This window comes from Chrysemys picta, chromosome 6 (genome assembly GCF_011386835.1).
Source record: "Chrysemys picta bellii isolate R12L10 chromosome 6, ASM1138683v2, whole genome shotgun sequence".
In the NCBI taxonomy this organism is placed as follows: Eukaryota; Metazoa; Chordata; order Testudines; family Emydidae; genus Chrysemys; species Chrysemys picta.
Genome location: NC_088796.1, coordinates 90,672,410 through 90,696,074, shown reverse-complemented (window position 1 = coordinate 90,696,074; position 23,665 = coordinate 90,672,410). Strand labels below are relative to the sequence as shown.

General features: G+C 45.3%; 1 protein-coding gene across 6 annotated transcripts in view; it reads right to left on the bottom strand.

The window, feature by feature from the left end:
• FRMD3 (FERM domain containing 3) overlaps positions 1-23,665 on the bottom strand; it is a 234,146-nt gene that overhangs the window by 16,613 nt on the left and 193,868 nt on the right. The gene's annotated exons all lie outside the window — the stretch shown is intronic.

The following is a 23,665-nucleotide window of genomic DNA, read 5'->3' as shown; positions in this document are numbered from 1 at the left end:
GTAGGATTTTGTATAAGAGATTGTTACAAATGAAATGTACTTTCAGAACACAGTGGTGGAAGGAGGATTCCACAATCACTTGCTTATAACTTGATTACTGAAATCGGTAACGTTTTAGTACTGTATAGTTGTGGCTGGCATAGATTAAATAGGACATTCCCTTTAAAATTCCACCTAGTCTGCAGCAGAGGAGGAGTGCCTTTTGCAGGAACTCAATCCTCTGAAACTTGAGACCTGATTACCTTTTAATCTTAGCATACATAAATTAAGGCCATTAATATTTGTGGTTAACTGCAGCATATGGAAAGTGAAGGAGGTCATTTTCTAGTAGAAGGCAGACTTCCAATAATCCAGCTCCTGTTTTTACTATACAAACAGGTGTTACTGGGATGCAGTTAGGAAAATGTAGCTCCACCCTTCATTTGAAATGACAGACAAGGAAGTGATAGGATAACACCTAGAGGCTGGGAAATTTAATCACTACCATTCAACCACAGGTGTCATGACATCAAGATAGGTTATTCTAAATTCTTGTCAAGAGGAAACCATGTGAAAGGAGAAGACAGACTACACAGTAGGAGATATGGATGGAAGTTAATGGTTACCCTGGGTCCTGATAGGAATATCTCTCTCCCATGTCTGTCTCCTTCCTTCCTTGTCCCTCGCTCACCTACACTCCCTCCTTGTTATCAGTCTCATCTCCTTCTCCTTGATGCTTCTCTCTTTTCCAGCCCTCCTCCCTCACACTAAATCTTTCTTATTCTCACCAATCTGTCCCTTTCTCTTCCTTCCTTTTGTTCTCGAGTTTTCCATCTCCCCAATCCCCTGAAATCTCTCCCTTCACTTTTTCTTCTCCGCTCCTAACCCACTAGGTTTCCTCTAATATGCCACTATGTTCTCTTTAGTTGGCACTAACAAAAGCAAAGTGAAAGTAATTTAAAAATCCCAATTTGAAAAGTGCTCTGGCTGAGTCATGATTGCTATATGAGTGCATCAAAAATCCCAGTGTTTTTAATCACTTCAGTCAACTGCTATTAGCAATGAGTAGCAGAATGGAGGAAGTGGGCAAGGGAAAGGAGGGGAATCAAACAAGGAGTGGGGATTTTGAAGGAGACAATGGAATTGTGATTGTTCTATTTCAAATTTATTCCCATGTGTAATTACTATTAGCAGCTGTAGACTTTCTCCACCTTTAAAAGAGAACAGCCCCCAAATAAAGATACACGGATATGTGTGGTAATAATAAAATAAATAACACTTCCACCTTATGGCACTCACCATGTGGCAATCTTTTAGGGCTAGATGCACAAAAGAAATTAGGCATGGTGATGCTGAGCCTGAGTTAGGTGCCTAGGCTCCCTATGCAATGAATGGGAACAGATAGATGCCTTAGAATGTGATTGACAAAAAGCCAGCATGCTAGACGGGGAGCCGCCAATGCTAGCCAATGGGCGATACCAAGGAGAGGGTTGTGTACTAAACCCCACCACTCTCACAGAAATAGTCACCTAAATTCAAGCTGCAGGGAGGCGCCTCTCTCTGCTTGCTGTTCTCAGCTGTGAACCCTCTCCTGGAGTTAGGCCCCTCTGCCATGTTAGCATGCAGAAGTGGTAGTGCCCATCTTTATAACTTTTAGCCCAGTGGTTAGAGCACTCACCTGGGATGTGGGAGACCCACGTTCAATTCACCCCTCTCCATGAGCCTTTTGGACTGCTGCTGCATACTGAGCGAATGTTTTCAGAAACTATTCACAATGACTCCAAGAGAGGTAAGAGCTAATTTAGACCCCAGCATTTTGTATGTATAGCTGGGATTATTTTTTTCCAGTGTGCATTACTTTGCATTTATCAACATTAATTTCATCTGCCATTTTGTTGCCCAATCTCCCAGTTTTGTGAAATCCCTTAGTTAAGTCCAAAGCTGACTGCAAAGTGTTACAATTTTGAATAATTTTGTATCATCTGTAAACTTAGCTACCTCATTGTTTACCTCTTTTTCTGGAGCATTTATGAATATGTTGAATAGCAATGGTCCCAGTATGGATCTCTGGAGGACCCTACTGTTTACCTCTCTCCACTGTGAAAACTGACCATTTATTCCTAGTCTTTGTGTCCTATCTTTTAAGCAGCTACTGATCCATGAGAGGACCTTCTTTCTTATCCCATTACTGCTTACTCTGCTTAAAAGCCTTTGATGTGGGATCTTGTGAAAGACTTTCTGAAAGTCCAAGTATAGTGTATCAACTGGAGATCACTTGTCCACATGCTTGTAAACATCCTCAAAGAATTCTAATAGATTGGTGAGGCATGATTTCCTTCTACAAAAGCCATGTTGACTCTTTCCCAACATATTGTGTTCAACAATGTATCTGATAATTCTGTTCTTTACTATAGTTTCAGCCAATTTGGCACTGAAATTAGGCTTCCTGGGCTGTAATTGCCAGGATTGCATCTGGAGCCTTTAAAAAAAAAATCAGTGCTGCATTAGCGATCCACTAATAGGTTACATACCACAGTTAGTAGTTCTCCAATTTCATATACGAGTTCCTGCAGAACTCTTGGGTGAATACCATCTGGTCCTGGTGACTTGTTACTGTTTAATTTATCAATTTGTTCCAAAACCTCTTCTACTGACACCTCAAACTAGGACAGTTCCTTAGCTTTGTCACCTAAAAAGAATGGCTCAGGTGTGGGAATCTCCCTAATGTCCTCTGCAGTGAAGACAGATGCAAAGGATTCATTTAGTTCCTCTGCAATGGCCTTGTCTTCCTTGAGTGCTCCTTTAGCACATTGATAGTCCACTAGCCCCACTGATTATTTGGCAGGATTCCTGCTTCTGATGTACTTAAAACATTTTTTGCTTTTAGTTTTTGTGTCTTTTGCTAGTTGATATTCACATTCTTTTTTGGCCTGCCTAATTTTTTACAACTGGCTTACCAGAGTTTATGCTCCTTTCTATTTTCTTCACTAGGATCGGATTTACAATTTTTAAAGGATGTCTTTTGGCCTCTGATCGCCCCTTTTACTCTGTTTAGACATGGTTGCTTTTTTATTTTTTTGGTCCTCTATTTTTTTATTTTTTAAATTTTGAGTACACATTTAGTTTGAGCCCGTATTACGGTGTTCTTAAATAGTTTCCAAGCAGTTTGCAGGGCTTTCACTCTTGTGAGTGTTCCTTTTAATTTCCGTTTAACTAGATTCCTCATTTTTGTGTAGTTCCCGTTTGAAGTTAAATGCTACTATTTTGGGTTTGTTTGGTTCTCCCCTCCCACCCCCCCAATGATGTTAAATTTAACTACATTATGTTGCTAGTACCGAGCAGTTCAGGTATATTCTCCTGTTGGACAATATCCTGTGGCCCACTTAGGACTAAATCAAGAATTGCCTCTCCCTTTTTGGGTTCCAGGACTAGCTGCTCCAAAAAGCAGTCATTAATGGTGGTTATACATTTTATTTCTGCATCCCATGCTGAGGTGACATGTACCCAATCAATATGGGAGTAGCTGAAATCCCCCCATTACCGGGTTTTCTGTTTCTGTAGTCTCTCTAACCTTCCTGAGCATTTTACAATCACCATCTCCATCCTAGTCATAAATACTTATATCGTCAATGGGAGAGAGAGAGAAAGATTGATTCCCCCATGCAAGTTAGACAGCTGAACACCTGGTTTGTGACTCGCTCTGGGGCTTAGGTGGGAAATAGGTGTCCAGATGCCTACAGTGATGTGGCAGTGCACATGCTCTGAGGCAGGAACTTAGGCACCTACAGGGTTCAGTGGGGGTTTTGTGCTTTGCAATGGTCTTGAAACTAAAATGGACTTAGACATCTAACTCCCTTTGTGCATCCAGGCCTTAGTGCTTTACAAATGATTGATAAAGCCTCGCAACAACCTTGGGAGGTACACAGGTGCATCCATCTACGGAGGACAAAACCAACACAAAGAGATTAAGTGACTTGCCCAAAGTCACCCCAGAACCTCATGTCAGAGCCGTAATTAGAACCCAGATCAACTGACTCCCAGTTCTTTGCTTAAAGCAAAAGCCTAGGTACCAATAGACACAAAGGCCCTAAGCCACCATTGCAGTTTTAACAAGATACACAGGTGTAAAATGAGAGTAACACCATGGAGGATCACAGCCAGATGCTACATGACAGGTGAGGTATAAAATAATAAGATGCATGGCCATTAATTACTGGATAATGAGAAATAAAATGAAACTGTTTCCAGTGCCACCTGTACTAGACCTGCAAAGTCTTTCAGTGTTAACAAAAGTAGCGCTCAAAGCAGAACTCCGTTAAAGGACAACAGATATAAAAGCAAAATTTAAAATGAATACACACAAGCACTTGCTTAACCTCGTATAGGAAAGATGTGAAACTCTAGGTTCTACCACAGAGATGTGTGACTGCTTTGTAACCATATAAAACAGGGCAGGAACTGAAAAACAATAATCCTAGTTAAAAAGACAGCCTCAGTACAGCCAGTTATGCAGACAAGATCATTCTGAATAGGAGTTCACTATTTCAGTTTTAAAATATAGCCACATTATTGCTCAAATGACCAATAATATTAAAAATGATTTGACTCCAAAATCAGGGGCCTTCTCACTTTTTTTGACGGTGGGGGGAGGTCAGTACACATTTTTCTTGTAGTTACACTGTAAAGCATTACTAAACCAGCTTATGGATACTGCTGGTGTTTCTGTTCTATTGCAGTTATAAGCTATATTTCTGCACATATTATGTTTTCTCTAGTTGACTAGCTAGCTAAAGATGACCACTATCATTCCATTTATCTATGATCATTAAGCCACCACCCAACATGCACAGTCTATCAAGAACTGTTGCACCTGCCAGAGTGACCATGGCTGATGGCTTCACACCAGGCATTGTGTAGTGAAGTTCCCAGATTCGGTCAATCCTAGGTCATGAGCCTTGTAATTGATTTTTGACCATCTCAGCACAGACTTCCTTACACTGGTACGATAATTCTTTAGCAACTTTGTGTAGTCTGTATTTCTCATGCCACAACATTTTACATTACAACCTCCTGTTCTTACTTTTTTCAATAAGCTTGTTCTCCTTTTTACATCTTGTGACCACCACACAGTTCAGTGCAGGATCTACACACTAAAATGTTCTTCAAAGAATATTTCTGATATCCTGAATGTCAAAGCCAAAATTTTCAAACTTTCTTGCCTAAAGTAAGGCGTCTAACTCCATATTTAAGTACCTAATTAAGTGGCCCGATTTTCAGAGGTGCTGGACTTCCACTTAATTCAATGGGAGCAAAGGGTAAATCAGGACACTTATTTAGGTGCCTAAAATAGATTTAGGTGCCTAATTTTAGGCATCCAAGTTTGAACATCTTGGCCCTATGCCCTCTTCTACCTGTTTAGGCACAAGGTCACTAATACCTTCTTAATATAATTCCTACCACATAGGGGACAACGGCAACTGCTCCAAAGCAAGGTCACCCTCATTTGTTCCTCTGAGCCATCTCCCCCGCCCCATGGTGAATTCCAGTGTGCATAATATGCACAGAGAACACATACAAGGAAGATTATATTAGTATGATTAACATTGTTCTCATCTCAGACATCTAGCAAACTTCATTTGGCTTGCTGGTAACATACAGGAAGAAGGCAGTGGAGTAAATTCCTTCAGCTAACGATTTTCTGAGAGGTAGTGTGAAGAGTTAAGACATGAAAATGGAATAGCAGGCCCTAATTACACAGCACTATTATTTAGTTTGAGCTAATTATTTAGGAGCAGGACTATGAAGGGGACCACTCATGAAAAAGCCAAACCAATTAGGGCTATCAATGTATTATCCACAGTCATTCACTAATATGGTACTTAAGACATTATACATTATCCTCAACTTCAGCAAAGGAAAAATAAGGCATTCGCATGTTGGCAGCAGATTTTTCAGAATGTCACACAGGAATTCTCAATGAAACAGCTACAGCATAATCCAATGCTGCATGTCATGAGTAAATGTACTATGCTGAGTTCTCACCATAAATATAAGCTTCAGCAGTTATCACCTGTAAATGTGGGATTATGGCTAGAAAAGTGATCTTGTAAACATGTCAGTGTTCTACATTTATTCTCTGTATCAAGTGCCCTTAGTCTGCAAGGCAAAAGCGGGCTATACTTTCCACTACCTTGCATATCATGTTGTCCTTTATAGTGGTGTAAAAGCCTATCAAATCAGAACGGTAGTGTTATACACCTGCTTGAGACAGATGTACATTACTGCAGGTGGTGTCTGGCAATGAATAATACTGGCCAGTGTTTCTAACTGCCAGTGCTGCAAGGTCGATCTGAAAAATAAAAAAACTAAAACAATCTCTTCTCTTCTTTCTTTCATACTCAGCATTTACTAAAACATTTGTGAAATCAAGGATTCTGAAAACTTGCATTGTCCACTTATTTCAAGTTAAATTTACAGTCCTACTAAAGTATACTAGTATATATTCTGGGGCTCATTACAGTTTGACAGAGTCATGTCATGACATGGCATCATATCATAAATGCCATGCCATTATGAAGATTAAGTAGGATCTAGAGGAGCCCTAGCTCCATTATATTTCCAGCTAATATAGATTCCTTATAGTGGCCCAGAAAAATGTAGTGAATCTTAGTGAAACTTCTGCTTTAGGTGATTGGATATATTGCACAGCTTTACATACTGCGTACAGATGTGGTCTCCTCATCTCAAAAAGGATATACTGGCACTAGAAAAGGTTCAGAAAAGGGCAACTAAAATGATTAGGGGTTTGGAACGGGTCCCATATGAGGAGAGATTAAAGAGGCTAGGACTCTTCAGCTTGGAAAAGAGGAGACTAAGGGGGGATATGATAGAGGTATATAAAATCATGTGATGTGGAGAAAGTGGATAAGGAAAAGTTATTTACTTATTCCCATAATACAAGAACTAGGGGTCATCAAATGAAATTAATAGGCAGCAGGTTTAAAACAAATAAAAGGAAGTTCTTCTTCACGCAGCGCACAGTCAACTTGTGGAACTCCTTACCTGAGGAGGTTGTGAAGGCTAGGACTATAACAGAGTTTAAAAGAGAACTGGATAAATTCATGGTGGTTAAGTCCATTAATGGCTATTAGCCAGGACGGGTAAGGAATGGTGTCCCTAGCCTCTGTCTGTCAGAGGGTGGAGATGGATGGCAGGAGAGAGATCACTTGATCATTGCCTGTTAGGTTCACTCCCTCTGGGGCACCTGGCATTGGCCACTGTTGGTAGACAGGATACTGGGCTAGATGGACCTTTGGTCTGACCCGGTATGGCCTTTCTTATGTTCTTATGTTATGTTATACCAAGTGGAAAAAAAAATTGTTTGTAGGTGGGTGGTTTGTTTGTTTGTTTTTGCCTGTAGTAAAAAATTACACAAGGAGGAATGTTAGTACTGACAATATGCTCAAAAGTCAAACTAAATAATCATGCAGAAATTTCAAAATGACACAAGTAAAACAATTAAAACTGAGATAAGGCAGGTTCTTCCCCCTCATCCCCTTTCTGCATCCTGCAAGTTTTTAGATAGGAAAGGAGATAACTCCTCTGCACTAATAATGTACACACAAGGAAGTATCAGCTACAAGTATCAACATCCACTCAGACATTGACTAACCTAGAAGTACAGTGCATTTGCGTGTTATAAAATTCACCGGTGCAAGCCCACCACAGCACTTAAGCCTCAGAGCAATACTGTGCTGAAATAGTGAATACAATTATCATGCAGTGGGGAGCCTTCACACTCCTGTGTGGCGGAGGAGTTGTCTGGCTTGCTTAGACCATAGTGAAGAGTGACAGTATGGGTGAACTGGACGATTACTAGGATCCCTTAACTCAAACTTCCTTTACAATTGGTTGGAGTAGCATAGCAGCCGCATGGGAACTCCACCACTGCCCCGTGTTGTGGTCTTAGGGTTGAAAGTGAGTGGATTTCATCTCAGGCCTGCATTAATGTTGTATTTGGGGTTTATGTGCACTCTGGCTTTTTGCAAGTGAAATGAATTTTACTCTGAATAAGAGCTCGATCTTTCATATCAACCTTGCATAATTAGCCAGCTGCCTACTTTCCTGCTGGTAATTCCAATTTGTTTTAGTTGTACTGTAAAGCTAACTAAAATACCATTGCAGTTGCCAACTCTCACAGTATTTTTGTGAGTGCTGTGATTGTGCAATATTAAAGCCAGCCTCTCATTGGAAGTGCAGGTAGGCCAGGATTTCTGCCTGAACTGTAATTGATGCTGCAGTTCTCACTGCAGCCACTGGAGGCTGCTGCAGGCTTTGGACAGAGGCCCAGTACTCTGCTTTCTGTGTCCCGCAGACACCTTTTTGCTCCACTGATAATGCTGCTGCCTGTGCCCAGGAGGCAACCAAAGAAGCAGGGAGTTGTGTTTGGGACAGCAGAGGCAGTTCTCACCCATCCTCCCCCTCTGTCCAGCATCAGTGGCGTAGCCAGGTTTTAAGAGCAGGGGGAGCAAACATAAAAAAGGCGCCCCCCTTGGCTCCTCCTCTGGCCACGCCCTCTGGCCACACCGTTCCCCCCCCCCCCTTGGCTGGCTCCTCCGGCCACACTGCAGCCATGCTGCACCCCCCCTTGCTCCTCCGGCCGCACCGCCCCCCCATGGCTGTAGAGGGAGGCTGGCAGAGGACAGGGGGTTTGAGGGGAGGTGAAGGGGAGGGATGTAAAGGGAGGGTAGCAAAGGACAGGGGGTTTGAGGGGAAGTGAAGGGGAGGATGTGGAGGGAGGGGGGCAGAGGGTTTGACATGAGGGGAGATGGAGGGGAGGATGTAGGGAGGGTGGCAGAGGATGGAGGTACGAGGGGAGGTGAAGGGGAGGGAAAGGCAGCGGCACGGGGTACATGGGAGGGGTACACGGGGTATGGAGCTTGGGGAGGGGTTACCGGGGATGGGAGTGGGCTGGGGTCCCCGGGGCTCTCTGTGCAGAGGGGGCTGGAGCTGCCCCCGGGACCAGGAGACCCTGGGAGTCTGCTACCTCCCCTTCCGCTGCTTCTTTCCGGGGCCCAGCCGCTAGGCCCGGCCCAGCTAGCAGCAGAGAACAAACCCCACTGTCACTGCCTCGGAGGGGCTCGCCGCGTGCAGTGCCAGCCCAGGCTCAGCGCTGGTGCTACCCCTTGGGGGGTGGGGGCAGAAGGCAGTGAGCCCCGCCAGGCGTGTCTGAGCGAGCGGCAGCCCGGCTCGCCCGCTCAGCCCGGGGGCGCTGCGCTGCCCGGGGATGCTGGCGGAGCCTGGCTGTGGGCAGGTCGCGCTGACAGGCTGCGTCAGGAGGGGGGGAAACGCCCCCCATGGCTGCCGGCCACCAGCCTGCGCCGCCCCCTCGCTCCTCCAGCTGCGGCTGCCAGCTGCGCTTCGGGCCGCATGCTGCGCCCCCCCACTCCCTCGGCCGGAGCCCTGAGAGGAACGGAGCGAAACCCCTGGACCCGCACTCCTGGCCACAGTGCCGGACCCCACTCCCCGCCCCGGTTGCAGCGCCGGCCGGAGCACCGCGAGAGCCCCAGACCCGCTCCCCCACCCAGAACCCCGGGCGGAGCACAGCAAAACCCCTGGACCCGCTCTCCCGGCTGGAGTGCCGAATCCCTCTCCCCCGGGCAGAGCCCTGGGCGGAGCGCAGCGAAACCCCTGGATCTGCTCCCCCGGCCGGGGCACCGGGCGGAGCGCGGCCAACCCCCCTGCCCCGCTCTCCCGGCCAGAGCGTTGGACCCCGCTCCCTCAGTTGCAGCGCCTGCTGCAGTGTGGCTAGACCCCCAGACCCACTCCCCTGGCCAGAGCCCCGGGCGGAGTGCAGAGAAACCCCTGGATCCGCTGCCCCGGCCGGAGACCCGGGAGGAGTGCAGCGAGCCCCCCGGACCTGCTCCCCCGGCTGGAGCCCCAGGCAGAGCGCGGCCAGACCCCCAGACCCGCTCCTGGCCAAAGCTCCAGGCGGAGTGCAGCGAAACCAGCCTGCGCTCCCCCTCGCTCCTCCAGCCGCTTTTGGAAAGGTGCGGCTTTGGGGAAAATGTGCTGAGGGGAAGTGGCTGCTTCCCCTGCACCCCGCTAGCTATGCTACTGTCCAGCATTAAGTGGAGTGAGGGAAGCAAAGCAGAGCAAGCCATAGAAAAGGGATCCCAGGAGTATGTTTCTCCCCTCTCCAGCCTCTAGGGATCCAGCTCCTGCCTAGCTGCCCTGTCCCAGAATTGGGCATAGGCTGGCGGGGGGTGGGGGGGTGGGGGTGGGGGGCGGGAGAGCGAAGAGCTGTACAGGAGAGCCAGGGGCAGTGTCCTGGGAGGAGGTACATAGCATAGGATAGAGCGTGCGCTTGGCAGGGCCAGCATTCAGGGAGCTGGGATGACTGGAGCAGGGGGCTGTCTCCAGCATTAGAAGCTGGACGGGAGCAGTGCCCTGCAGAAGTAGAAAGAGCAAGACAGGAGGCTGAAAAGATCAGGGCACAGAGGTGGGAGCAAAGATCAGTGCCTGGGGAAGGGACATGTGGGACACCATCTATCAGAAGTAAAAGGGAGGAAGGTCCCAAATTTATGTGTGCCTTTTTTGAGCATTTTAGGATGAAATTCCTGAAACACTCTCACACAAAACAAGACACTTTCCTCCAAAGTGGTCAAAAACCAGAAAACACACCCAAAATCATCAAGTTTGTCTTTTTTAAACATGATTTTTAAGTCAATCCAAGTATTTTGGGAGATTTTTCTCAAGATTTATGTGAGGTTGCAATGCTGTAGCCTGTATATCAATAGGTTCCCTAGCAAAGGCTGTTTTCACGTGAGTTCATGGGTTCACTTGCATCCACAGAAAGCATGAAAGCAAGGGTGCAAAACCAGGCAAACATACATTTCTCCTGGGGTACGTCTTCACTACCCGCCGTATCGGGTAGCAATCGATTTATCCGGGATCAATATATCGCGTCTCGTTGTCGACTCCGGAACTCCACCAGAGCGAGCGGCGGTAGCGCGGTCGACGGGGGAGCCGCGGCTGTCGATCCCGCGCTGTGTGGACCCCAGGTAATTAGATCTAAGATACTTCGCGTAGCTGAAGTTGCGTATCTTAGATCGATCCCCCCCAGTGTAGACCAGCCCCTGGCCTGGTGTGGAGTGGAGGTCCCACAGCAGCAGCTCCTGCCCTGCAGGCTGGGCCCAGCTCATCACTCCGGATGCTGCGACCTGGCACACGGGGTCACAGCACCACTCAGTTTTGGCCCAGCCGGTCCAGACCTAAGTGGTGTTGTGACCCCATGCATTAGGTTGCAACACCACTCATTTATATTTGGCCCAGCTGCCTCCTGTCATGACTAGGGTTACCATATTTGAACATTGAAAAAAGAGGACACTCCATGGGGCCCTGGCCCCGCCCCAACTCCGCCCCTTCCCCTCCCCCGGTCCCACCCCTTTCCCCACCCCCGGCCCCGCCCAACTCCGCCCCTTCCCTGCCCCCATTCCAACCCCTTCCCCAAAGTCTCCGCCCCCTCCCCTGAGCACCCCACATTCCCCCTCCTCCCTCCCAGCCACACGAAACAGCTGCACCAATTCTAAAGTCAGGCACTCCACTAGTATAGACTCCCATGACTTTAATGAAGCTGCTCAGTGGAGGATCTGCCCCGGCGCTCAGTTTTTGGGAGCGGTCAGGACACGCAGCTCACACTGTTCTGTTTCCCAGCTCCCCAGATGCCTTGGAGCACCCAGTTCTCCTCCCTGCCCGGTAAAATCCCGGACATTTTGAGCTATTTAATTCTTTAATTCTAAAACGTAATTCTTTATATGGAGTGAACTTTGTATTTTCGTTTTGGCATTGTGTTTGCTCCTAGGATCAGGGGCAGCCAGGGTCTCCACGTGCTGGGCCCGCCACAAGCCAAGCTCAGAGGCTCCCATTGGCTGGGAAAAGCTCCAATGGGAGCTGTCGGAGCCAGCCCCTGCAAGCCCTGCCCCCGCAGCTCTGATTGGGCAGGTATTTCGCAGTGATCCACCACACTGCTGTGTCTCATCACAAATGGGGAGCTGAGTGCCATACAGCACACCCCAGCCCCAGGAGCTCTGATCCACTTGCAGGCAAGGCAGCCCGATGCCCATCGCAGCCAGAGCTCTGATCCCTCTGCACACTCCTGCCTTTTTCACACTGCCCTCCCCTCCTCCCCCACCACAGTCAGTGCTTTTTGGCGACTCCCCGGAGCAGCTCCCCCAGCGCTGCCCCCCACCTGTGCAATCAGCGGCGCATGGTACTCCCAGCTTTGCTGGCATCCCTGGCTTACCTTAGAGCAGGCTCTGGCGACTGCTGCTGCTCCCTGACTCTTCGGCTCTGTTTAAGAGCCAAGCTGCCCTAGTGCTACCGGCTTCAGGCACTTCTCCTACCTGGGCTCCAGCTGAGCTGCTCCTCCCAGCTCAGACTGTAAGAGCTGAGCTGCTGGCTTCGGGCAGCCCTCCCCTACCTCAGGACCCAGAGCTGGCTGGACACGTCCCTTCCCCGGCTCCAACTGAGCTGCTCGGCTCCGCCCCCTCAGACTTACAGAGCAGAGCTGCAGGAGCCAGCGTTACCGGCTTTGGGCAGCCCCCCCCTGCCTCCGGACCTTGCACCGTGGGAGCAGCTCAGCTGGAGCCGGGTAGGAGAAGTGCCTGGCTGGGGGCTCGGGGTCCGGAGGCGGGGGGGGGGGGGGGCTGCCCGAAGCCAGTAGCGCTTGCTCGGGCAGCTTGGCTCTGTAAATCTGAGAGAGGAGGAGTGGAGCAGAGCCACAGGGGGAGAGGAAGTGCCGGCCATTTTCCCGGACATGTGTGGCTTTTCAGCAATTCCCCCCGGACGGGGGTTTGATTGCTGAAAAGCCGGACATGTCCGGGAAAAAGAGGACGTATGGTAACCCTAGTCATGACCAAAAGGGAGCCAGGCCAAACCTGAGTGGTGCTGTGATCCTGTGCACTAGGTTGCAATGCCCAAGTGAAGAGCCAGGCCCAGCGCTTCAGCACTGGCGCTACCATGCAGGGTTGGCTCATTCGGCAGCCCCCTGAACCTCCCCTCTGCACCAGGGCAAGATTAGGTTTGCAGTGCTGGGGCAGATGGTGCTGCTGCTGGTGGTCAGTGCCCCCGTGGCAGTTTAATGTAATGCAGCCATTGCATCAGGAGGCCACATCCACCCCCTTCCCACTTTTCTATTTTAATTGATATAGGGATTTTGTATAAGTTTACCAGTAAGGATTAAAGCCATACAAGTAGTATTGTTTTCAATCCACATTATCAGAAACTAGTTTATATCCCAAGGTCCAGATTAATCACTGCACTGGCCGTAGGTGATTTGCACATACTCAGAGTCTGTGTATGGGCCGCTGCAGGGATGCTGAATTTCTGGAGTGTAAGAACACCCAGGCCATTCTCTCCCCCTGCCATCTGCCCTGGAATGCCCCCAGTGTTGGGAAAGGTGGAGGTGGGGGCACACCACAAAAGCCCTGCTGCACTGGGGCTCTTCTGATCCCTTTGTAACCCCTTTGTACCCACTACAGCAGCACCAAGGCATGGGGTGATGCAGTGAATTCTCTTGGAAATTTAGGTTTTGGTCGAAGAGAGAAGGGTTTTAAAAACATAATATGAATAGAGATGTTGTTTAAAAGAAAATTAGACAAAAACACATTGTTCTAAGTGCATGAAAACCAAAAAAATTAAACTGACTGAAAAGAAAGTGAAACTGACCAGTCAATTTACATAGCCCTGGCTGACTGAAGTGCAATAAGTAAACAAACAGTATCACAAAAATTGATATTCTATAAAATGTTTTACTTCCGTGAAGTTAGTCCTGATGTACATCAATATCAAGCCCATTATTTTTCAACTGCACCCCATTAATTAATAAATTGAAGAAAACCTTCAATTATTGCAAAATAAAGAAATCCAAACCACATTGGGTTCAATTACATGAAAAAAATGGCATGGATTGGCAGTTCAACCTGGTCAGTTGTAATTAGTGAAATGTCAGAGATAAGCTAAGAATAGTCATTACTGTACTTCAGCTATCATTCAAAAGGTCCATAACTACTCTTTTCAGGACTGTTTTGTTGTTTCAAAACTTATCATAGATTTATACCTTTTTTCTTTCCTGAAAGGCTGCAGGAGTAAAATTCCACTTGCTAGCAAAAATTTGTAATTCACACTTAAATATACAGCATGTTAAATAATTCATCCAGTGGATCTCATTCATCTTTTGATCTTATCCTTTTTTCAGCTCTCAGTAGTTCCTCCTTCTCTCTACCCCATTAAAAGTAGTATTCTGTTATTAACAATATATTTTGCTTCCCTCAAAATGATCTATTTTTAGTATGACAAACTACAAAGAAAATCTGGACACCAGACTTCTCTGAAAAAAGTCCTAAAAGCAGCTGAGTATATTAGAATGAAACTTACCAGCACTTCTAGCTGTGATCCTTGACCCATGCCTCAGCAAGCGAATACACACATCTTTGCTACAGTGATTAACCATACGCAAATGAATACTTTTCCTGGTTTGGATTTTTACCAGACATTTCACCATACTGACTATTATATTTTCTATCACAGCCTTGTCAAACTACCACCCATACTGGCTCTGACCTTTCACTAAGTTTCCACTGTGTTTTAAAGGACTAAAGCCAGTTGCTCTGAATGAATCAAATGACAGGCTTCTAACATGGCCAATAAAAATATCCCATTAGGGAACAGAAGGGGAGGTTATTTTTAAACATTTCCAACTGTCTCATAATGTACAATGCAATATCTTCAATAGCATCTTTCTCACTTAGCAGTTGCTAATAAAGCAGCTGAATTTCACACACAAATATAAAAATATGTAATATACTAAAACATAGTAAGATGAAACAACAGGCCATAAAAAAGACACACAAAGTATCTGGGCAAAATGACACAATGATCCTTATTTAAAAAAAAATTCAATTCAGCCGTCAGAGTTGCACAACCAATGTTATCTGTGGGTGCATTTGTAATTATCTAGGGATAGATCCTTAGCCCCTGCATGGGACTTAAAGCTGCTCTCACCAGGAAGCTGAGTATTCCTCCTGCATGGGGAGGAAGGTTTTAAAGGTATTCTACATGTTAAGATTTGGGACTTAGCTTCCTCAACTAAGGTCGAAGTCTGTCCTGGCCTGTGCCCTGGAATAAGTGGGAGAAGAACAGAAAAGTGCAATTGGAAAAGTGCATCTCCCTTTAGAGATGTGCTCCAGTTCTCAATGGTGGACAAAACCAGAGAATGTTCACATCCATCAGAAAGGTGTTTCTCCAGAAAGCACATTGCATTCACTGGTTTGCAAAGGATATGCTGGGTCACTAAACAGACTTAATCCATATGTGCTTACAGTGTATAACTATTTCCAACTGGAAAATGGAATAAAGCAGCATACATAGTGCCATCCTGACAGTTGTACTGGCAGTCCTTGCTGGTGCCAATGAAGCCACATGGGGAAGGAACGGAGCATCTCGGCCCCATAACACTCATCCTGGATGTTCAAACACTTGTGGTGCTGCCAGACCCTCCATATCAGAGGCTCTTGCTCTCCCTGAACCATATAGGAGAATGAAATGTCCCCACACATTGTCCTGTAGATATTTGATTCATCCCCACTGGTTTGTCTTATGCAAGACATCTATTTTAACTCAGCCAGATATTACTGCATCTGCATTTTAGCAAAGCATTGTTATATATAAACATACACTTGGCTCCATACAAGTAAGACTGTCCCCAGTGCCAGGATTCCTTTTACTGCTCCCCAAAGTAACTATGTGGAATAAAGACTGCCACTGTTACGTTCAATGCATCCACATTCCTTTTCATGAGCAAATTCTTTGTGGGGAGGAGAGAGGACCAAGTGGCCCCTTCTCTGTTTTGCCCCATTTTGCTACCTCATCAGAAGTGACATTCCTATGTGATCCTACCAAATTCCATCATCATCGCCCATGTAGCAATTATTAGGATATAAAATGAAAATCCTGGCTACCAAGAAGTGCAGCAGCTGTACTATTTATAGATTTACAAAATCAAGTAAAGCCTGTTCTTAAATAAATCACAAGTGTGTTCTTAATTCAAGGGAAGCCTGACTTAGTGAGCAAACGTCCCTTGGCCAGGGCTGTGAATTATATTCAAGGGCAATGAATATACTTATGCAAAAAAATAACCCATATTGGGTTACTCTGAATCAGCCCGTTGACTGTGGCTAAGAATTTGTGCTGAAACATTTAGTCCGAAATCATATAGCTGAGTCAGTGACACTTTTGCCTTAAACTTGACACTCAGCAAGTAGGGAAAAGATTCCACCTCTAAGAAGAGAGAATAGACAATACATTTCCTGGTGTTGGCAATGAATGCTGTGTAACGTTCAAAAGACATATTCAGCAAGGGATTTTCCAGACAGTGAGTGATGTCTCTCCAGCAGTCTGGCCTTTCTGTGTTCCTTTGGTTGCACAAAGGGCCCAGAAAGCCACTAACTCCAGAATCAGGGAGCCACCATCAATTATTCTGGCACTCTCTAACCCTTTCCCTTCCCCCAGTGTGCACCTAGCAAACAATGGATGCACAGTAGCTGAGATTCTAGCCTACTGTTGGAAACGGTTAGAAAAGCCCTCTTGTTGGCTGCATTTAGACCCGATTTAAGCTGTCTTTCAAAGCAGAGGGGTTATAACTTCTCTTTAAGTAGACCGGTTTGGTTTAAAAAAAACAGAGGAAAATCTATTACTTCCAAGACCAATATTCCCTAATATGCAAACTGTGGGTAGGATACATAAGCTTATTACACATGAGCCTAACACACCATTGAAAAGAAAGTGAAAGGAGTATTCAATCAATCCTCCAGATACTACTCTTGGGCACTTAGAATTTTTAGTGGTAGAGGTTTTTTGCTTTTTTAACAAGTACTATGGTGCTGGGTTGCATAGGTTTGTACAGGGATCCCCTGAGTCAGATATCAGCATAATAGTTCACCAGAGTGTGGCATGTGAGGTCTCTACTGACAGCCAGTAGCCCACAGGTCATCATCATCATTGCAAAATGTACATATGGATAATATTTAAGAAGTTACATATTGTTGACCAGTCATCCTACATGTATCTATACTGAAAATTATGTTCTTAAGGTCTGGGAGGTCACCAGGAGGTGACGTCTCGGAAGTGTTTCGTTCAGGCAGGAGGTAATTATCTCCCTGTCTGTCCATTTGTGTATTGTATGCCTCAAAACGTATGCCTAGTTGCATACTGAGCCAGGTTAAAATTAGAGATTCAGAAATCTATAAGAACAGACAACAAGCAGGGGCTGTCCTGTTTATGAATAAAGGCAAATGGTTTGGTCTGGTATATTTAGAGTGGAAAGAGACATCTTTAATCCTTCACCTATGAGGCAAACTGACAGCATGCTTATCTCATGAAAGGAGGGTCCCAGGCCAGCCTGGCTGTAAAGTGCTTCAAGGATGTTGGGTGAGCAATACACTACAAGACATGAGAATAACCTGTTAATTAAGTCTAGACTCTAAAATGCATGTCATGATTTTATTTTATAAGTCTACATTTGTTTCCAGTACTTCTACTTGCTATTACTTGAATTCTGTGCTTTGTTAAATAAATTTATACTGGATTTCACAATAGACATATGTAAGTGCTGTGTGTTAAGCAGAGCAGTGGTCTGAGGTGAAACTGGTAAGCTGAGCTGTACTGTTTCTTTAGAAGCAGAGGATCTGTGAATACTGCGAGTGTCCAGTGGACCAAGGCCTGGACACTCCAGGAGATGCTCAGAGAGTTCAGGGGTTGGGATGTGCCAATTGCTACCTATAGAGTGATAGCAGGGCCTGCGAGGCTAGAAAGGAGAGCTTGTGTTGCCAGTGCAGCTGGGGAGCTGACCCAAAGCAGGCACAAAGTTTCCTCACACGAAGGGTAGGTGGTAGCGAGGTGCCTCACAACCCTGGGTATCCCAGGAAACGTAACAATATGATGTTCAAACAAATGTGGAGAATATCTTAAAGGTCAGAATTCACAATTGTGTTCTGAGGGAATCCTGGCACAGCTGCTAATTTCCTCTGAAGGACATTAATCTGTATATTTCTGTAGGTTTTTCAGAGGGAATGTGGGGAAACATTTGTTATTTTTGCATTGACAAAACAATTTATGCTTGCAGAACTGGATGTTTCTGTCATGGGTGGTTAAACCTACAGTTTTGTTTGATTTGAAGTTAGAGGACTGTAAATTTGAATAGCTCACGAAAAACAAATTATGCATTCTATTACCGTAGATCCACTAGGGAATTTCAGAAAGAAATGTTGAAGATTCAGTACCAAGATAAGAAAAGGCAGACACTTCAAGTCACACTATGGACTTTGCTCCACTAATGAGATAAAGATCTCACCATTCAAAAATAAGTGAGTAATTAGCAAGAAATTAAATTACAGGTAAATTGAGTAAAAGATGCCTATTATGTTTACAGGGCTTTACAAGAAAATTAGAAAAGCTGCCTCCAATCTGTAGCAATCTCAAAATGGAATTGTTATTTAATTTTAGAAAGCCATGGAGCCTTGTGATGCCCTGCTGCCTGCTAGACCCTGTTTTGTACAGCAGGTATAATCAGCACTGAGAAGTACTATTCTGCTCATTTTAAGATCAAAGGCAGTTTGTTTCTACAATGCAAAATATTTAACATTTTTCTCACCATCTGATATACAGTAATCTGTGGTGTATTTTATATTAAACTGGAATTATTTTAAGAATGCAAGTGCATAATTGTACATATGTTCAATAGGTGAAGTGCAGTTCTAACCTGAAGTAACAATGATTTAGAAATAAAAATATTTTTTTTAAATAAAAGTGTGTGATAGAACTCTATTCTGTGCACTGAAAAAAGAAAAGTGAAATAGGTTAGAAGTAGTACAGAATCCTTGCTGCACAAAAGGATCTTTCTGAACTTACTGCATCTTTCTGAACTTTAAAGATTACATTAAATCCCCATACTAAAGGCCACGGACTGTTATTTTGTGCTTTTATTAATCCGTTTTAAAACCTCAAAATTGTTATGCAAAAGCGGCCAAATATTTGAAGTTGTGTGCCTAAGTTGTATGCATAAGATTTCCATGTGTACCTGCTGCATGCATGAAGTTCCTATTTTGACATACAAACTTGGATAGGCAAATGTAAAATGGGTAACAACTGTAAGTACCTGAGAGTGTGTGTAGTTACATATATGGGTGTGCAAGGGCAGGTTTCAAGTGAAACAGCAACGAAGAGAATTACAGGTAAAGTATTCCATCTGTACAGGTTTCTCACTCAAAGACTGAGCTGCTTGAGGGATTTGTCAAAATAAAGTAAAGCAATAACACTGCAAAAGACAATGCACAAATCTAGGCCAATGCCCAACATTACTAAGTATACATTTATATCCAATTGTATACCCACTATATATCTATCTTTTAATTAGACAGGTAAAGGTACATACAGAGGGCAGGATAAGATATCTCCAAACACAAAAAGAGGCACATACACAGAGCGTCTCAGTACCAGAGGATATATCCTCAGAAAAAATATGTCCTGAATTTGGCCAACTCAAATAGAACAAAAGTAAAGAAGTACAGAACTCTATGTGGAGGAACAGCTTGGGGAAGCTGACTTTGGGAATTAGTTCTGCAGGGCCAAGAATCAGAAGGGCTCTTTCCTGGAGCCAAATCTCAACACTAAGGCATAGTAAAAGTGTGCAGTGAGATTCATGCATAAATCGTCAATTGAAAAAGACTTAAAGCTAACAATTAATTGAAGCTAACAATTAAAGCCACTCTGCTTCAGACTGTTTGACATATGATCCACAGTCCTCCATAGGTCAGAGCAGTAATTAATGCAATGTCTTAAAATAGTCCCTCAGTCATTCAGACGTGGATTTTATAAACAGTGCCAACTGAATTAGTGTCGATTAAAACAAAAAGTTGGGTGGACTTCCTAAAGTCTTAATCTACTCCAAATAAAGTATGAAGGACCTTTGGATGTCGAGCTTGTGGAAAAGGGCCTCAAGGGGATGGGCATGAGAGTAAGAAAATGTTCAAAAGTGGCAGACTGAAGTGGAGATCCATCGCCAACTTTAGAATGAATTTAGGGTGAGACTAGAGCACCATCCTTTTCTTTGTAAAACTTGGCATAAGGTAGAAAGTCACTAAAAAGACTCAAGGTTGCTCACTCAGCGAGCTAAAGTCACTGCTACCAGCAGAATAACCTTCCATGTAAGAAATGTGAGCTCACATGTATCAAGTGGCTTAAATGGCACTTTCATCGGTCTGTCAGAACCACATTCATATCCCATGACTCAGGGGGCTTTTTAATGGGGAGGTTCAAATGTGTCAAGCCCTGCTTGAACCTGGTGACTAAGGGATCCAGAGACACTGGTCTACTTTTGCTAGTTCCTGATGGGCAAAATAACAGCTGAATAAACACAAAGAATTAGGCTCTATTGCAGACACAGAAACACAGAGAGCAACCTAGCAGGTTTTGTGGGGGTACTGTACTGGGGTCAGCAGGGCTAGAGAGCAGGACATGGTTCAACAGTCTCATAACATTGGGACGGCCCTGCCAGGCAATCTGAGGGGCTGGCGGCCGAGTTAGAGTCCACTGTCCCCTGGTGCATCCTGGGTTCCTCCAGTGTCTGGGGCCATAGAGGCAAGTAAGGGAGCCCTCCCTTTCCACCAGTCCCAACCCAGGCCCCAATGGGGAAAAGGTTAAGAAAATCTCAGTCCCCGCCTGCTGGTACAAAAGACAGTCTCCGTTGGGCCACTGCCAACCACCCCTGTTCTCTTTTTAGTTTGTGGCATGGTCCCAGCACTCATTTTCCCTCCCAGTTTCAGTAATTCAGACAGTCAGTTAGGCCTTCCAGCTCAGTGTCCAGTTGCTCTCCCTTCTCAGGAAGAACAGGGGTAGAAAGAGGACCCGGGCCGTTGGCCTCCCAGTTGGGTCTTACCCACGGTCCAGATACTTCCCCGGTAGATCCCTGTGTTCCAGAAGCTAAAGCCTGGCTGCCTTCCTGCAGCAGTTTCAGAGTCCCCTTTTAAGCAGGTCCTCCATTTGGAGCATGTTCTGCTGCTGCTGAGGGACAGGGCCTTCTTGGCCTAATAGTGCTCCACAATTCCCTTAGCCTCAGTTTGGGTCTGTAAACCCCATCACAGGCACCTAAAGAGATCCACATGTGCCCATTTGCCCCACACTGAAAACCTTTTCCTAGTGCACAATACAGGGACTCAACTCAGGCTTCTGCTTCAAGGATGAATTCTTTGAAGTACTTCAAATCAGCTTATTGTATGGACAGGAGTTTCTGAGGAGTGCCTCTAGAAATGTCCTTAAGCACTCCTCTCAGAGTTTGATGGCTCTGGATGACATCTCCAAGCATCTCTGATACTCACACCTCTAATGCTCATCTCCATAGAGACGTCACGCTCATATGCGAGGGACATCTTGTACCTATATTAATGCTTTTTGAAAAGACCTACTTCAAGACTCTGGATCCATGTTGAGAACCGTGCAAATCTAAAAGCGCTTTAGGCAGAGTCAATATGGATCGGGGGATTGATCGATCTGGAAAGCCTGGAACATGACAAGTACTAATTACTTTTCTTCAGAAAAATACTCCAAAGCTGGCACTGATTTTTTTTTTTGTGTGTGCAAAGTTCCTAACACACTGGAGTCTTGAGAACGCTGATCACTAAGGCTTTGTCTACGGTATCACTTTTGTTGGTAAAACTTCTGTCGGTCAGGGGTGTGAAAAAAACCACACATCCCCGAGGACGTAAGTTTCACTGGCAAAAGGGCTGGTGTGGACAGTGCTATGTTGGCAGGAGAGGTTCTCCTGCCAACAGCTAATGGGCTTGTTGGGAATGGTTTAATTATGCTGGCAGGAGAGCTTTCTCCTGTCGGCAAAGAGCAGCTACACAGGAGACATTACTGCAGCACAGCTGTAGCTGTGCAACTGTGCTGCTGTGAGGTCCGTAGGGTAGCCATAGCCTAAGGCTAGGTCTACACTACCCCCCCTAATTCGAACTAAGGTACGCAACTTCAGCTACGTGAATAACGTAGCTGAAGTTCGAAGTACCTTATTTCGAATTAGTTCAAACTTACCTTGGTCCACACTCGGCAGGCAGGCTCCCCCGTCGACTCCGCGGTACTCCTCTCGGCGAGCTGGAGTACCGCAGTCGACGGCGAGCACTTCCGGGTTCGACTTATCGCGTCCAGACTAGACGCGATAAGTCGAACCCAGAAGTTCGATTTCCAGCCGTCGAACTTGCCGGTAAGTGTAGCCAAGGCCTAAGAAATGCACCAAAGTGCTACATAACTTGAAGTGTTAAGGCTACAATGCTAAAGTATTAAAAAAGGTGCTCTGAGGGTATCAATGAAGCATACCAGATCAGCCCAGAGGCAGTAGGTGGTCATGGATTCTGAAAAGAACTCTACTTCTATGACCACCAAGTCAATAGTGCGGAAGAACAGACAGACCAGCAAAAACTGAAAATTTATTCAAGCAAAGATGCCTGAGATGCTGTCAGTGGAAGCGCCTGACTCCTGCAGAGAGCTCTTTCCCTGACCATGGTTGAAAAAGAACCTGTTAGAAGGTTCTAGGAAATGAGACAGCAGAAGTTAGAGTGTGACTGGGAGGGTGTGAAAGGTTTAATTGTCTCGTGTTTAACTCCCCTGGCTTCAGAGAATAAAAACTCAGTTAAGGGAGTTCTGCCCTGTCTTGCACTGGGAGCGGGAGACTCAACAGTGAGAATCCTGAGAGGACAATATCTTTAAAGAAAAGTATTTTCCATTAACTGTAAATAGAAAGACATTAACTTTCATTTCTATCATATCACCAGGGAAACTGTCCTGATAATTACTGCCATCTCCCAGCACATTTCTTAAACAAATCTACTCGTTTCTCTAGGGTTTTGTATTTCTCTCTCTCTCTGAAAAGTCTGACAAAATGATTCAGGTTGCTCAGCAATATAAAGAACAACAGGCACCTGTTACTAGCCTGAAAAATGCAGGAGTACTGTTATTTTAAAAACTTTCGGGGGGCTGAGGAGGGACATAATTAAGGTATAATGTTGAAATGTGATTGTGGCCTGCCCAGGACGCATTGGGAGAGGCTGGGTGGGAGAGGTGCTGACAATGTGCCTCTCAAGGCAGACTAGGCCAGATTTTAAACCTGTCCTCCCTAAACTGTGAATGTGACCTAGTAGTTTTGTTAAAATATTGTAATGGTATGAAGACAAAGATGTAGAGATGTAGAAAAGAGTGTTCCCCACTCTCCCTCTTTCCAGAACCATTGCTTTTAATTATAGCTGTTAACCACTTGGACTGTGTCTGTGTCTACATGAATCAGCGCTCTGTCCAGTGGCTCTCACTCACTCGTTGTTGCAATGCACTGATTGAGAATGATCTTCTGCATGCTCAAGACACATGGGAGTGCAAGATCTATGACACCTGGTACAGGAAGGGGCAAGGAGGTCCTTGCCAACATAAAAACTTAAACAAAGTATTAGAGATACATTTCCATCTCAATTCTGTTACTCATAGGCAGAGTTTTGTCATGTTCCCTGAAGTCATTCTAGTCAGTGCGACTAAGTATGAAGAATATTATCCTTATACTTGTAGCTCTTCCAGCACTGGCCTGGTAAAC